The sequence below is a fragment of the Sorex araneus genome, chromosome X, assembly GCF_027595985.1.
Source record: "Sorex araneus isolate mSorAra2 chromosome X, mSorAra2.pri, whole genome shotgun sequence".
Taxonomy (NCBI): Eukaryota; Metazoa; Chordata; class Mammalia; order Eulipotyphla; family Soricidae; genus Sorex; species Sorex araneus.
The window spans coordinates 288,855,597-288,872,097 of NC_073313.1; positions in this window are offsets into that span (position 1 = coordinate 288,855,597).

Sequence of the window (16,501 nt, forward strand, 5' to 3'; positions counted from 1 at the left end):
GACAAATATTCCTTGTCTTATATCTACAAACCCAGAAGGATGACTTAGAGTGGCTGTCACTTTGTACCCCGGCTGCAGAGTTGTTTCTTCATTTCTGTCTAGCAGTGGATCTGAATCTGCTGACCTGAACACATAGCATTGCCACGTCCACGAATTTCTCAGAAAGGGCAGTTGAGTTCTAGAAAGCTGGCTCAAGAAGCTAATCAGATCCAAAGCCACATAGCCTTTTTCAATCTCATCTCATTTATTTTGATCAAGGATCAATCTGTCCTGACAGTGCTCAGAAGAGTATATGTGTGCCAGGAACTGAACCTGGCTCTGCCTCACGCAAGAAAGCAAGGGCTTTAGTCTTTGCACCGTCTCTCAGGTCCTGCCGGTCACTCTTCTGCAGCAGTGACCCATGGTCATGCACAAGCCTGACTGTGCTGCTTATGTGGACATGTTCACACAGCCCAAGTGCTTCCCCCTCAGTGTTGAGCGGCTTTAGTTGGGGTGCATGTGTGTTCTCTGAAGTTCATGCTCTTGTCCTTGTGGAGCTTATGCAGTCTAGTCGTGGCATTAACACATCCTCCTGGTGATGTGTTCACAGTTCCTTCTTCTGGTGGCCACTGGAGCATCCACCCCTTTCCTGCCAGACACACACATTGTCTCATCATATTCAAGCCAGCCCAGGTTTCTGAGCCAACGAGATGTACCCTGGATCTCTCTTATTTTTTTTCAGCAGGAATAATTCATTACAAAATTATTGTGGTTTAGTGATGTGCGTTTCTAATTGTACTTTGACATTGTATATTAATTTCTGTTGGCTTTACTATTGTTATAGGTTAATTTATGATACACACATGCTTTTACTATGCAACTATTCCTATATTTACTATACTGATACACCAAAATCTCATCACAATAAAAGAGATTATATCTTCAATATAATTTGAGTATAATTTTGAGTTGAAAATATGACAGTTCAAAATAAATTCAGTTCTTTTCCTTGAATAGCATTACTTTGATCCCAAGGATCAGATAATAAGCAAAATCAGATTTTTTTGTAAAAAAAATACAAAAACGTGCATGCTCGAGGGAGGGTGCAATGTGATGTGTGTTGTGTTGCTCACAGGCTCTCGGGACAGTGCTCTCTCTCACTGCTTGCGTTCGGTGCTCTCAAGCCGCTGTGTATGGACTGGATAGGGATGGCTCCTCCTTGTGCTCTGCTTCTGTGTATGCCGCTGAGCTCTCTTCTGTCTGTCTATCTCTGTCTCTGTCTCTGTAGTCTCTCCTCTGGTCTCTTCTGACCTCTCTCTGTCTCTGCTTCTGTGTCTTCTCTCTTGCTTCTGTGTCTTCTCCTGTGTCTTCTGTCTTGCCTCTGTGTCTTCTCTTCACTTCTGCCACTTCTCCTTGCTTCTCTCTTGCATCTGCCCTTTCTCCCCTCACAGTCTTAGTTTATATAGCAATTACATAGAGTGGTGACACCAAGGTGGGTTGAACATTAACAAATCAACAAAGAGGTGTAAAACCATTTACACAGGAGATTAACAAAATCTCATCGAATAAGATTACTCCAGGTTACTAGGAGATCCACGCTCAAGGGTGGGATCCAAACAAGGGTGTGTCGCTTTCTTCCTTCCTCAGCAGGTTTTCACTTACTTTTGGATCATGACAGCATTTGTTTATGACCATGCTCTCAACTTGTAGTTGAGTATTGTGGCGCTTTGGCCTGGCCCATTTCGATGCCAGGGTAGCTCACAGCTTGCCCTGGGTCCATTCTGTCCCTCGTTGGGACCAGGCTTTTGGGGTGCTAGGAATTAAGGGCAACTGAGTTGAGAAAGCAGATGCCTGAGAGTAAATATTATTGGAGTCAATCAGCTCCCAAGTTACAAAGCATACTATTAACTGTCTTCCTGTGTCCATACAGAAAGGACATTGCTTTAAGGTAAACTAAGTTCCCTGCAGCAAGGCTAAAAGGACAAACCCCATGTTATCCTACAGTCAAATAGCTTGAATATTATATTCTGTGCAATGCAATACTAACAAGCTTTATTTAGGAATTCTCTTCTTTCTGGCATGAACATGAAAAAAGGCCAGGCCTTTCTTTGCTATCTCTATTGGCCCTACTGCGCGCGCACACACACACACACACACACACACACACACACACACACACACACACACACACATAGATCCTCCTCTCTCATCAAAAAAAGATTTTTTTGTGTTTGTGACTAAGCAGGAGATACTTAGAGTAAGTCACATTCATCAATAAAAAGCTATGTTTCAAGAACAATAAATCTTCCAGCTCTGCAGTTATGTTTTATTGGTGTTTTTTTAAATGGTTATGTTATAGGTTTATATTTTATGTTATAGGTTCTGTTATAGGTTTATATTTTCTGATTTTCATATCATAAGCCCAAACCTGAATAGAGAGTAAATATGGAAATGTATTTGTTCCAGTAACAAATGCATTATGAACATTTTTTGTGAAATGAAAATATAGGCCCTACTGTTTGGATTCCTCTTAGGCCCCTCTACAGGCACAGCTAGACCCAGTGCAACTAACTGGCAGAGACACTCAGGACTTCGCTTCTGCCGGAGTGGGGCACTCCCACTCAGGGCTGAGCTTGGGAGCAAACTGAAGACCTTGCAGCTGCTAAGTATGTGTTTCATTATTTGAGCTATATCACCAGCCTATAGAACTTTTTTTTAAATGTATGTTTCTATCTTATCATGCCATTTTTATTTTACAAATTTTATCACAATTTTATTGAAATATTTTCTTATAAACTAGAAAATGTTTAGGTAAATGAAAATCCAAGAAGCAATTGTAAATTCATGTAGTACAAAGCATTTTAAAAAGTATACCTTTAGAGTTTTCAGTGTTTTCTGGTCTTTGTAGCAGTGCTGCCCACCTCTTGCCCCTGTGTAATTTGTGTATTTTTAGTCTCTAGTCTAAGTCTTTCCTTCTGACTCAGAGAACTGGTCTCCTGATAGTTTCAAGCATCGTAGAGACCAAGAAGGGGTCATGGGGTAATGGGGCCCTTTACTGGTAGACCAAGGGCCAGCAAGCACTTCAGAGTATATTTCCCCCGTCATCACTGTTCTAGACTAGAGAGACTTAAATATGCTTCTCAAAAAGCACATTTTATTTTCTCAACTGGCACCCTGCATGCTGTCCTTGCAAGGGAGATAATTGCTATGTTGCATCTGGAAAAGATCAAATAAAGGGGCCTGTTGCTGGTCATCTTGCAGATTCAACCACATGTTAAAGTGAGAACTCCATTCTGGGAATAAACATCTCACACACTAAAAGATAAGATTATGCCAGGAGCTAGAAATAGAGCATTCCGGTTAAATGGAGCCATTCTGGCTAATTTAAATGCAGTTATTAAACAAAAGTCATTGTTAAAATGAGGAATTCAAGAAATTTTGGTCTGTACAGGCTCTTTGGACAAGTCTGACCCAGAAGTGAACTAAGCAGCCTGGGGCCTTGGTCTCGCCGAGCAGGGGATGGACAGCTGAGGAGCCCAGATACCCGAGCGAGTGGAGGCAGGGAAGGAAAACAAATGCACTAAGCGATCATTTAGAATCATTAACTTTTAATTTTTTTCATAGGTTTACTTTTTACTGCCAAATGTTTTATTGATTGAACAATATTTAGGATGCAATGTCATTACTGAATTAGTATAAGATTGAATTATTTCTAGCTACTGACAGGATGATTATGATATATGATGAGAATTCTCCCACCATAAGAGAACTATAGGTGCAAATGATAACAGCTCAATGTTAATGCCAAAATGCTTGGGCTTATAAACCATCTTCGTCATTTGCTAGTTTTATGACTTTGTCAAGTTGGTTAATCTTTCTGGTTCTGGTTCTTTATTTCCAAAATGGGAACTAAAGTTACCAACTGAAGGGCTTGCTAGAGAATTAAACAAGGTGATACATGAAGAAATTCATTAATATGCATGACTTCGCATAGGTTCTTCTTATTATTTTAATCAAATTTCTCAGTTAACTTGAAATAAGATTATACATATATGTGTATATGTATATATATATACATATATATATCTCCGATATTTTAGATGCCCTCTGGCTCCAGGCACATCTTTTTGACTCTACTGTTATTCCTGCACTAACATACGCCTCAGAGACCTGGGCCATGTGAAAACAGGATGAGAACACTATTTGGGTCTCCCAAAGAGGAATTGAAAGAGCTACGCTTGGAGTATCACATTTCACTCAAGTGAGAGAAGGAATCCGGAGTTCCGACCTCCATCTTGGAACAAGGCTCAGGGATGCTGCCTCGTTTGCCAAGGCATCAAAAAACAGTTGGGCCAGACACATAATGTGATTTGAAGACAATCACTGGGCTACAGCCGTTATTGACTGGATTCCACAGAATGTCAAAAGAACGCCTGGCCACCCACCTATGAGATGGTCGGACTTCTTCATCAAGACTCCGAATGAATGGTTTCAGGCTCTTCGTGTTTCTGGAGGAACAGATGCCATTGGGTACACTGGCACCTGACAGGGATGAATGGAGATGTTACTGGAACCCGCTCAAGCAAATCAATGAGCAATAGGATGACAAGTGATGTAAGTGATATTTTATTAGACTATATTCCTTTTAAAATTTTATAATCAGCCTATCCTACTTGAAACAAGATTTTAAAGTAAGCCAAAAATAACATTTCCTAGAGATAAAGTATTTACGGACCTTTATAAGTTATACTCTATGAGAGTTTTTATTTTAATTTTTTATTGAATCACCATGTGGAAAGTTACAAAGTTTTCATGCTTAAGTATCAGTTATACAATGATCGAACACCCATCCCTTCACCAGTGCACATGTTCCACCTTCAAGAACCCCAGTATACCTCCCATCCAACCCCATGCCCCCTGCCTGTGCAGCTGATAATTTTCATTTTACTTTCTCTTTACTTTGATTACATTCAATATTTCAACAAAAAACTCACTATTATTGTTTAGAGTTTCTTCCCCAAAATCAGACCTGCTGAAAAGGAAGCATTTGATAATTTGTTTTCCATTGCTGAGAATGAGGAGATACAAGGCTTTGGATTTCTGTATTTTAGTATTTTACTAAGTCCAGGGAAATTTATGCCAGAAATTGCATCATTGCAAACTCTTACCTCTCTTTAGTGGTCCTTATAAGATGGCGGTCGCTACGACACCCCCTCTCCCCCAAAGGGAAAGCCGATAGAGAAAAACCTTTCCCCTCCTGGGGCAGCATGGGGCCATGGCTTAGTTCACAGTCTAGAGACATTTCTGCAAGAAGCTGCTGGTGCCAAAAGTAGGTAGGTGGCCTGCGGGATCATGGAGCAACTGAGAGGCCACACATTGCAGCCGCTCGGGTCACATCTCGGTGGAGAGAGTGAGAGTTTTTATTTTATATGAAAATATGTCTGTTCACAATTGAGATGAAGACTATATGGAAATGAAATATAAATTATTGTGGCTATTATTTGTAAGAATATTGAAAAATATATACAGGGAGGGCAAACTCATTTAAATGTACTCTATAGAACTAATGAAAGCCAATAAATGTAAATGTTCTTAATATTTTAAAGATGCTTATGAAATAATAAAATAATTCAGATGGTGCACTGATGATATTCATGAGCTCATACTCTTGACTGTGGTTTTGTCAGGATATAATCTCAGAAATCAAACTCATTGATATGGGTGTTAAATTTCAACCTGGGCTAATTAATGACTAACAGAAGTAAAAGAGGAAAAGGCTGGGTACATAGGGACAAAGTGGGCAAGAATGAAGAAAACCCGGACTTTTAGTAGTAACCTTAATGTAAGTTTAAAAATTTTTTTTTGGTTTTTGTTTGTTTTTTCTTTTTTGGGGGGTGACACCCAGTGATGCTCAGGGGTTCCTTCAGGCTCTGCACTCAGGAATTACTCCTGGAGGTGCTTGGGGGACTATATGGGTTGCTGGGGATCGAATCTGGGTCAGCTTCATGCAAAGCAAACGCCTTCCCCACTGTACTATCGCTCCAGCCCTTAAATTAAGTTTTATATGGATTATTTTTCAATAATGCACACCTGAAAATTATGTTGTGATGCATGTTACATTATAAATCACTGTCACTGTCATCCTATTGGTCATCTATTTGCTCGAGCGGGCACCAGTAACGTTTCCATTCTGAGACTTGTCGTTACTGTTTTTGGCATATTGAATATGCCTCGGATAGCTTGCCAGACTCTGCCGTGTGGGTGAGATACTGTCAGTAGCTTGCCAGGCTCTCCGAGAGGGGCAGAGGAATCGAACCCAGGTCGACTGAGTGCAGGGCAAACACACTACCGCTGTGCTATCGCTCCAGCCCCATATTATAAATACAAATAAATAAAATTTTCATTATATTAAAATTAAAATAAGCATCTGGTCGGAAATCTGTCACTAATGATGGAGTTTTAGCATTTAGTTTAATGAACTGTTAAGGAAATAAGGAAACCTATTTCTCTGGCAAGATTTTGAAGTGTAGATAATCTGTTTTCCAAGATTTCAGTGTTTAAAATCATGGAAAAAAATTTGAACCAAAAATGCTCCTTGCTTTTGATGAATTTCAGTCTTGCTTCATGTTATTTCAGCAAAGCAGCTGCTCCCTGACAGTTCAGAATGTAGTCTAAGGCCTTGGCCTTGGCCCTGGGCTCCTGCTGTCTTTGTGACTAGCTCTGCAAGGATAAGTGATTTAGTTAAGTTCTCGGGGCTTAAATTGTTGCATGTGCCAAGTGGGACTTAGCCCCTTTCCTGTGAATGTTCACCTAACCTATTCGAATCCTTCCTAACACACCTTGATTTGCTCTGTATTGTGTTACCCTCCTCTCCCGTCTGCCCTAGCACTAAAGATTCTCAGCCAGCTGTGCTTCTCAACCTCTCAGGGGCTTTTGTTAGTGCCTGGAGATAATTTTGGTTGTCACGATTTGGAGGGGGCTAGTGACATGTGCTGGATACAGGCCAGCAATTCTTTTCAGAATTCACAGGACAGTCCCCACAACAAAGAGTAATCAGACCTACAATACCAATATGACATAAGTTGTAAAATCTGATTTATTCTGCTGTTAAAGATAAAGTTTAGAGGCCAATAAAATTTTCAAAATGTTGCAAATAAGCATGGTTAATCTTAATTTGTGATCTCTAGATCTAAGTTTGTGTTAAAACAAATGATAAATTATCGAGAGTCAGATATCTCCATGGATGTGTAACTATGGGGTAGGGAAAAGTTATTTAGGGAACAGTAAAATAACAAGTATGTCCTTCCTATATAGAGGATAAAAGATAAACAGGAGGTACAGGAGATGGGGACCAAGATGCTGTAGAGCAGATAGGTACTTGCCATACTTGTAGCCGATTCTGGTTATGTACCATTGAACAGAGCCAGGAACTACACCAGAGAACAGAGTCAGGAGTAAGCGCTGCATACTGCCAAGTATGATCTGAACAACTCTCCCACTTTCCCTTCCCAAAAGAAAAAAACAGCATTAGAGAAACAAAAATTGTGTAGAAAGAATGGAATCTTCAGAACATGACTTTAGGGCTTCTGTTCCTGACCCTCAACTCCATTTCCTAGGTCTTAGATACAGAGTTTTAACTTTTTTATTAATTTCAAACTCAGCACAAGAGTGAAAAGTTCCTCAAATGTCATGTTGTGTTTATGAAAAGTAATAAAAATTAGCATTGCCTTACACAATAGTTAATCATTTTTGCCCTAAAAAATTGTTGATTCTGCATTGATGAATTTTTGTTTGTGAATTAAGTGGGAACTTGGAAATTAAAAAATACAGCATGTCAAGTAATGACAGTGATTAAAATGTCCTTAGGAATTTTTTCTCCAATTTTTTTTTTGTGATTTAGGGGCATACCTGGCAGAGATAATGGCTTACTCCTGGCTCAGTCCTCAGGGATGACTATTGGCCTGACTCAGGGGACCACATGGGTGCAGGGGATTGAATCCCAGGTGAGACTTTCACAAGGCTAGCACACTGCTTACTTACTATCGTGGCCCCTATCCTTACAAGTTTTAACTAAGACTTCTGGGAGTGGTAATAATCTTGAAAGAGACTTGATTCTACAATCAATTTATAAATCCTTAGGAAAATTATACTTTCAGGAAAACTTGGGGTTGATTGGTTGGCAAGGAACTAATTTCCATGACAAAAATTTTTCCTTAAGTGGTAGTTTTCATTAGTTAAAAAAAAAAACCAATTCTTTTCAAGGGAAATATAGATTATAAACATGAGAATGTCAGAACACAGAAAGAGAAAAAAGAAAAGTTACTGGGAGTCTTAAAAATCATATTCTTATCAAATTCATAGATGTTTTGATAAAATTGGAATAATAAATTCATGGTTTAACTGGTTTATCAGAAGTATCACCACACATTATTATTAACTTGAAGTTTTCCACTGCAAAGTTTCTTTCAAACTCAGAGAATTAGACTTTGAGTAAGCTAGAGTATATAAAGCTTCTGAAATTAAGAGCATAACTATATTGTCCCCATGGACTATATTTTTAATGTAAAACCTGAACATGCCATTGATTTTACACTTGTAACATATCTGGTTCAGTCATATATTGTAGAAATCTTATGGAATGTATAGTCAGACAATGAAGTTCAAGTTCTAGCTCTAAAGAAATTCTTTTGGAGACATTTGAACTTTTTTGAGTGAGTTTGTTTTTCTAAACGATATTATGAGGAAGAAATAACTGTGTGTATGCGCATGTTTTATTATTGCTCAAAAATTTGAGTGAAAAAAAGCCTTTTTTTATTTTTAAAAAGTAATGAGATGAAGAGCTGGAGTAGTAACACAGCTGGTGTGGTGCTTGCCCTCCACATGCCAACTCAGATTTGCTCCCTGGTACCGCATATGGTTCCCTGAGTACCACCAGGAGTGGTACCATACATTGCCAGGTGTGATCCTCAAACAAAAACAACAAGCAAAACAAATTAAAAAAATGAAATGAAATGAGCATAAGGCTCTGGCAAACGCATTTTCATTCATTTCTACATTTCTCCTTTATTTTGATATAGTTCAGATATCTGAGCCTCAAGCAAGTTTTTTGTTTGCTTTTTTCTTTTTTTAAATAGAGAATAATACATACACCTAGTTAAAATAGCCAGGAATTACAGATTAATATCCAGCAACTACTAATTTCAAATTAGTCTTTGGAATACCTCTGGTTATTTGTTGCAAAATTGGAAATGATCATTTTATTTACAATAATCAAAGAAAGTAATCATGCAAGTAAAATATCATTAAAGGTGGGTCTTTTATGCATACTTTGATATAAAAAGTTCTACATTTCTTGATAGTTCTTTCTTGGCTACAATGCAACCTGTAATCATATCCCTTTATCTCCCCTTTCCCGTTCCTTAAATATCTCAGAATTCGTTTTGTCTGTCCAACTCTCTAAAATGAATATGGTTCTTTTCTGACATGCCTTTTTTGTTGTTGAATGTATATCTTATTCCTCTTATTCCTATAGTTCTGAACTTATCACTGGCACTTAACAGTGCTGGGTGTAGATATTTGAATAGCCATATTCTTCATTACTAAATTAGAAAATTTTTATTTTATTATTTGTGTTGCTGCAGATAAAGACTGCCTTCTTCACTATTTTTCCCACACACATATAATTCCTATATTTATCTAATGAATCAATAAACTTTTGGTGAATATGTCAATGTTGCTATAACATATGTTTTCCCAAGTTCTTGTGGTTTTGCAGCTTAATCATGCGTTTTTCGAAACCATCTGTCCCATGGCATACATACATGACATATGTCATATGTGCATGTTTTTAAATATCTGAATTTGAGTCTCTTCAGATGTCACTACTAAATTGGGATATCCTTAAAGTTAAGAAGGTTTTGTATACTGCTTCTTTCTCTCTCTCTCTCTCTTTCTTTCTTTCTTTCTTTCTTTCTTTCTTTCTTTCTTTCTTTCTTTCTTTCTTTCTTTCTTTCTTTCTTTCTTTCTTTCTTTCTTTCTTTCTTTCTCTGTTTCTCTCTTTCTTTCTCTGTTTCTTTCTTTCTCTGTTTCTCTCTTTCTCTGTTTCTTTCTCTTTCTTTTTTACTCTCTTTTCTTTTTCTCTCTCTTTCTTTCTCTCTCTCTTTCTTTCTTTTTTCTCTCTTTCTTTCTCTCTCTCTTTCTCTGTCTCTCTCTTTCTCTGTTTCTCTCTTTCTCTCCTTTCTTTCTTTCTTTCTTTCTTTCTTTCTTTCTTTCTTTCTTTCTTTCTTTCTTTCTTTCTTTCTTTCTTTCTTTCTTTCTTTCTTTCTTTCTTTCTTTCTTTCTCTCTCTCTTTCTTTTTTCTCTCTTTCTTTCTCTCTTTCTTTCTCTCTTTCTTTCTTTCTTTCTTTCTTTCTTTCTTTCTTTCTTTCTTTCTTTCTTTCTTTCTTTCTTTCTTTCTTTCTTCCTTTTTTTCCTTCTTTCTTTCTTCTTTCTCTTTTGCTTTTTGGGTCACACCCAGCAATACTCAGGGGTTACTCCTGGCTCAGGCACTTAGGAATTACTCCTGGCGGTACTTAGGGGACCCTGTGGGATGCTGGGAATCAAACCTGGGTCAGCCACGTGCAAGGCAAAGGCCCTACCTGCTGTGCTATAGCTCCAGCCCCTTGTATACTGTTTGATATGTATTTTTTCTTATTAGGAATTGAGAATTTAATTTTAAAATCTCTTGAGTAGACTAAATTTATGCTCTATAGAAGTCATTGAAATGGAATTTATAGACAATTTCCAATTGGGGCAATGTCACATGTCTATTTTTAACAATGGATTGAACTGTATGATTTGTTGAATACCTATTATGTGCAAAACAAAAATCTGTGCTTTTTGTTTGTAAAGACATTGTTTTGATTTTTAATAGTACTTGACATAGTCAAATGATACAGTGGAGAAAATTTAACCAAATTTTTGTCAATATTGCATTTACTGCATGGCAGAACCTGGCAAGCTCCCTATGGAATATTTAATATGCCAATAACAGTAACAAGTCTCACAATGGAGACCTTACTGGTGTCCACTTGAGCAAACTGATGAGCAATGGGATGACAGTGACAGTGATTGCATTTACTAAAAACTGTTAAAATATATCGACTGCTTCATAACAGTATTTTTCAAATAGAGTTGGAATTTTTATGTAATGGAATAAAAAGAGAATTTTATATTCATTGGCAAAAATTATATGCACTGAGAATCTAGTGAACTAATAACAGTTAAGGAATAGTCCATGTGTATATTTTTATTTTACAATATAGTTGGCAAAGCTAATGTTTTTTTATCCTAATGTTTTTGGATCCTTGTGATCCAGACTCCTACATCTGGATAAATATGGTTTGCAGCTTTGCTTGATTTCTGTATCTAGTGCCAGGTATCCATCACCTGGGGTGGGGTGTTTTCCTGCTAAAAGAGATCTTATTACTTACTTTCAAAAGAATGCTCTATTGCAGAACAATGCTATTGTTAATAGAACTTTTATTTTTGTGACCAAATGCCAAGAATGTTTTTAAACACTTGGTTATCCATCCCATCAGTTTAAATCAGCCAGACACAACATATGTGAGAAGTTATCTAAATTTTTCTGCAATAAAAATGAGATGATGAAAGCTTTGCTTCCCCTTAGGTATCATCCAGTATTGGTAACCAAGTTGTTTTTATTCTCTCTTTTTATTGTTAAGGCTGGAGTACATTACTCTTGTGATACTCGCCAAAGTTTGAGGGCATCATTGTTTCAGACTCACCATATGTGTCTTTGATCCCTTCCCAGTAGGTACTTGGATACATGCCAGTTTGACACTTTTTCTATGAGAATTTTGATTTTTTTCACTTGCTTCTGATTCTATCCATGCGGTCATCATATAAGATGATATAAAGACTCAAACTTTATTGTAAGATTCACAGGTTCAGGTTCTATGGGTTAATTTACTGTTACAAATTTAGTTCATATTATTTTATTTTATTTTTTTGCATCACCCCGGCGATGCACAGGGGTTACTCCTGGCTCTGCACTCAGGAATTACTCCTGGTGGTGCTCAGGGGACCATATGGAATGCTGGGAATCGAACCCAGGTTGGCTGCATGTAAGGCAAATGCCCTACCTGCTGTGCTATCACTGCAGCCCCCAGTTTATTTTCTCTTGATTCCAATATTTTGCTTTCCTAGAGGGAATCCCAGATCACTAAAAAATGAAATAATATTTTTATAGCAAATACAATAATCATAGAAAAATTCAAGTTGAATTATCGATAAATGTACAGGACAAAGCCAATTGAGAGTATCAAGGGCATATTCAAAAGCTAAATATTGTCCAGAGATTCGTGGAGAGTACAGATGTTGAGGGCCATTGGCATTAATTACCATGAGACAGCATATACTTAAAGGTATGACCCTGTGAGGAAACTCTGAGGAGTCTAATTATTCTGTGAGCATTGACTATTATGTCTTAAAAGTGATTCCATGTATGTGAAATGAAAAAAAAATCTCATATAGTTCTGTGAGTGAGAAATTAAATCACTGCAGGAAAACTGAAATGAAATGATATCATGCATGGCTTTATGTTTCAGAAACACAATACTCTTATGGTACTCCCAGGCTTAATAACAAGAAAAAAATAAAGCATACAGTTGTCTGTCCCACCTTGTTTGAAAATTTGGTCAAGCAAAAGTGAAAGCATTCTTCAGGGGTATTCCTATATCATTCCCCACACCCCACCCAAAACTCTTATTAAGGAAAGAAAAGCTTTCCAGTTTTAATTCTATACCAGCACATAAGAAAACACACACAAAAAACACTGCATATTTTAGGCAAACCTCATTAAAATATAATCAGAAATTGACAGAAACACAACCACAATAACATTTTCATTTCCATTCAATTTGTTAAGATGATATAATTATTTGTATGAACATCATACTATAGTTGGCTATACCCTTTAAAAAATAATTCACATGAATTACCCTGGTCTTATTTAAAAGTTCATTTTAATTATATTTTTATAGATCAATATTGTATCATCATGGGTCATTTTGTCAAAAATTTAAATCATTGTTGAATGAAAACAGAAAAAGAGAAAGCACAGACATGTTTTTATTAATTGTACAGAAAAGCATTTATTTAGTTTCTTTCTGTACAAAAAGATATTAATCAAGAAGACTATAAACAACCATTATTCACTGGATATGGTTAAAAAAGCACCCTCATTCACTGCTGATGATACCGGTTATTTGGTTCATCCTCTATGAAAAAACGTAAGAAGATTCCTCAAGGACAAATTGAGCTCTGATATGACCCAGCAATTTCCTTTCTTGGCATTCTAATCTCTGATGCAAAAATATTGGTTTGAAAAGATATACACACACCTGTGTCTATTATAGAGCTAAGTATGGTAGAAAGGATGTGAAAACAACCCATATGTCTAGTGACAGATAGATGTATAAAGAAGCTGTGATGTATATACATTATAAAATACCATGTAACTCCAAGAAAAGATGAATTCACATAGTGCTTTTTGCTGCAATGTGGATGAAACTGGAGGGTAACATGTTGAGTGAAATGTGAGAAGGACAAATACTAGATGATTTTATTCATCTGTGTCTAGAGAGATAAATAGGGGAATACACAGAACAGAACGATGACAAATCTTTAGTCTGGGATTATAACCCCGAGATCATCAAGTAGTGGGAGCGAAGTTGAAGGCTATAAAGAAGTGGATTAGTGCTGACACAGAGACAGCGGTGGAAGGCCTTGGGCAGGTTTGTAGTGGCAAGGTTCAGTAACTTTGTACATCAAAACCCTAAGTATTAACAGCATTATAGACATGTTACTTAAACTATAATTTTTAATATTTAAAAAAATTTTTTAATATTGAATCACCATGAGGTACATTTACATACTTACAAACTTTCGTGTTTACATTTCAGTCATACAATGATCAAGTATCCGTTTCTCCACCAGTGCCCATTCTCCACCACCAATGATCCCAGTATCCCTCTCACCACCCCACCACCCCTGCCTCTGTGGAAGGGCATTCCCTTTTGTTCTCTCTCTCCTTTTGGGTGTTGTGGTTTGCAATAGAGGCATTGAGCGGCCATTGTGTTTGATCTATAGTCTACATTAGGCATGCATCTCCCAACCTAAGTGGGTCCTCCAAACACCCTTTACTTGGTGTTCCCTTTTCTATCTGAGCTGTCTTTCCCCCAGCATGTGAGGCTGGCTTCCAGACCATGGGGCAAACCTCTTGGCCCTTATTTCTACTGTTCTTGGGTGTTAGTCTCCTATTCTGTTACTTTATATTCCATAGTTGAGTGCAATCTTTCTATGTTTATCCCTCTCTTTCTGACTCATTTCACTTAACATGATACTTTCCATGTTGATCTACTTATACGCAAATATCATGACTTCATCTTTCCTAACAACTGCATAGTATCCCATTGTGTAGATGTACCAAATTTTCTTTAACCAGTCATCTGTTCTTGTGAACTCCTTTTTTCCCCAGATTTTGGCTATTGTAAACAGTGCAGCAGTGAATATACAAGTGCAGATGTCATTTTTACTATATTTTTTTGCATCTCCTGGATATATTCCCAGAAGTGGTATTGCTGTGTCAAATGGGAGCTCAATTTATAGTTTTTTAAATTTTTTTATTTTTTTATTTTTAATTAGTGAATCACTGTGAGGGTACAGTTACAGATTTATACAATTTTGTGCTCATGTTTCCCTCATACAAGGCTCGAGAACCCATCCCTTCACCAGTGCCCATTCTCCACCACCAGTAAACCCATCATCCCTCCCACCCTCCCCAAACCCATCTCTCCCCACCCCACCCTGCCACTGTGGTAGGGCATTCCCTTCTGTTCTCTCTCTCTAATTAGCTGTTGTGGTTTGCAATACAGGTGTTGAGTGGCCATTGTGCTCAGTCTCTAGCCCTCATTCAGCCCGCAACTCCCTTCCCCCACATGGCCTTCGACTACATTATAGTTGGTGATCCCTTCTCTGAGTTGCCCTTTCCCCAGAATGTGAGGCCAGCCTCCAAACCATGGAGTCAATCTCCTGGTACTTATTTCTACAATTCTTGGGTGTTAGTCTCCCACTCTGTTATTCTATATACCATAGATGAGTGCAATCTTTCTATGTCTGTCTCTCTCTTTCTGACTCATTTCACTCAGCATGAAACTTTCCATGCCGATCCACTTATATACAAAATTCATGATCTCCTTTTTTCTAACAGCTGCATAGTATTCCATTGTATAGATGTACCAAAGTTTCCTCAACCAGTCATCCATTCTAGGGCATTCGGGTTTTTTCCAGATTCTGGCTATTGCAAACAGTGCTGCGATGAACATATAAGTGCAGATGTCATTTCGACTATGCTTTTTTGCCTCTCTGGGATATATTCCCAGCAGTGGTATTGCTGGGTCAAATGGGAGCTCAATATCTAATTTTTTGAGAATCGTCCATATTGTTTTACAAAAGGGCTGAAAGAGTCGACATTCCCACCAGCAGTGTAGAAAGGTCCCTTTCTCCCCACATCCTCTCCAACAGAGGATGCTTTTGTTCTTTTGGATGTGTGCTAGACACATTCAATTTCTAATTTTTTAAGAAGCGTCCATACTGTTTTCCAAAAGGGCTAAACCAGTCAACATTCCCACCAGCAGTGAAGGAGAGTCCTTTTCTCCCCACATCGCGCCAACACCGGTTGGTTTTGTTCTTTTGAATGTGGGCCTGTCTCTGTGGTGTGAGATGATATCTCATTGTCGTTTTGATCTGCATCTCCCTGATGATTAGTGATGAGAATTTTTTCATGTGCCTTTTGTCCATTTGGATATCTTCTAGTTTCTGTTCATTTCATCGCCCCATTTTCTGATGGGGTTGGATGTTTTCTTCTTGTAGAGTTCAACCTGTGCTTTCTATATCCTTGATATTAACCCCTTATCGGATGGGTATTGGGTTCTTTCCCATTCTGTAAACTATCTTTGTATTTTAGTCCTTGTTTCTTTTGAGGTGCAGAAGTTTGTTAGTTTAAGACAGTCCCATTTGTTTATCTCTGTGGCTTGCTTGGCCAGAGGTGTGTCATCTTTGAATGCCACCTTTAGCTTCAATGTTATAGAGAGTTTTGCCAACTGTGTCTTCAATGTACCTTATGGATTCTGGTCTGATGTTGAGGTCTTTAATCTATTTTGTTCTGACTTCTTTCTGTACATGGTGTTAGGTACAGATCTGAGCCCATTTTTTGGTTATGTAGCTGTCCAGTTTTGCCAGCACCATTTGCTAAAGAGGCTTTCCTTGCTTCACTTCACATTTCTTGCTCCCTTATCAAAGATTAGATGATCATATATTTGAGAAGGTGTCAGTATATTACACTCTGTTCCATTGGTCTGCGACTCTGCCTTTGTTCTAGTACCACGCTGTTTTAATTATTACCACTTTGTAGTAGAGTTTGAGTTTGGGGGAGGTGATGTCTCCCATTTTCTTTTTCCAA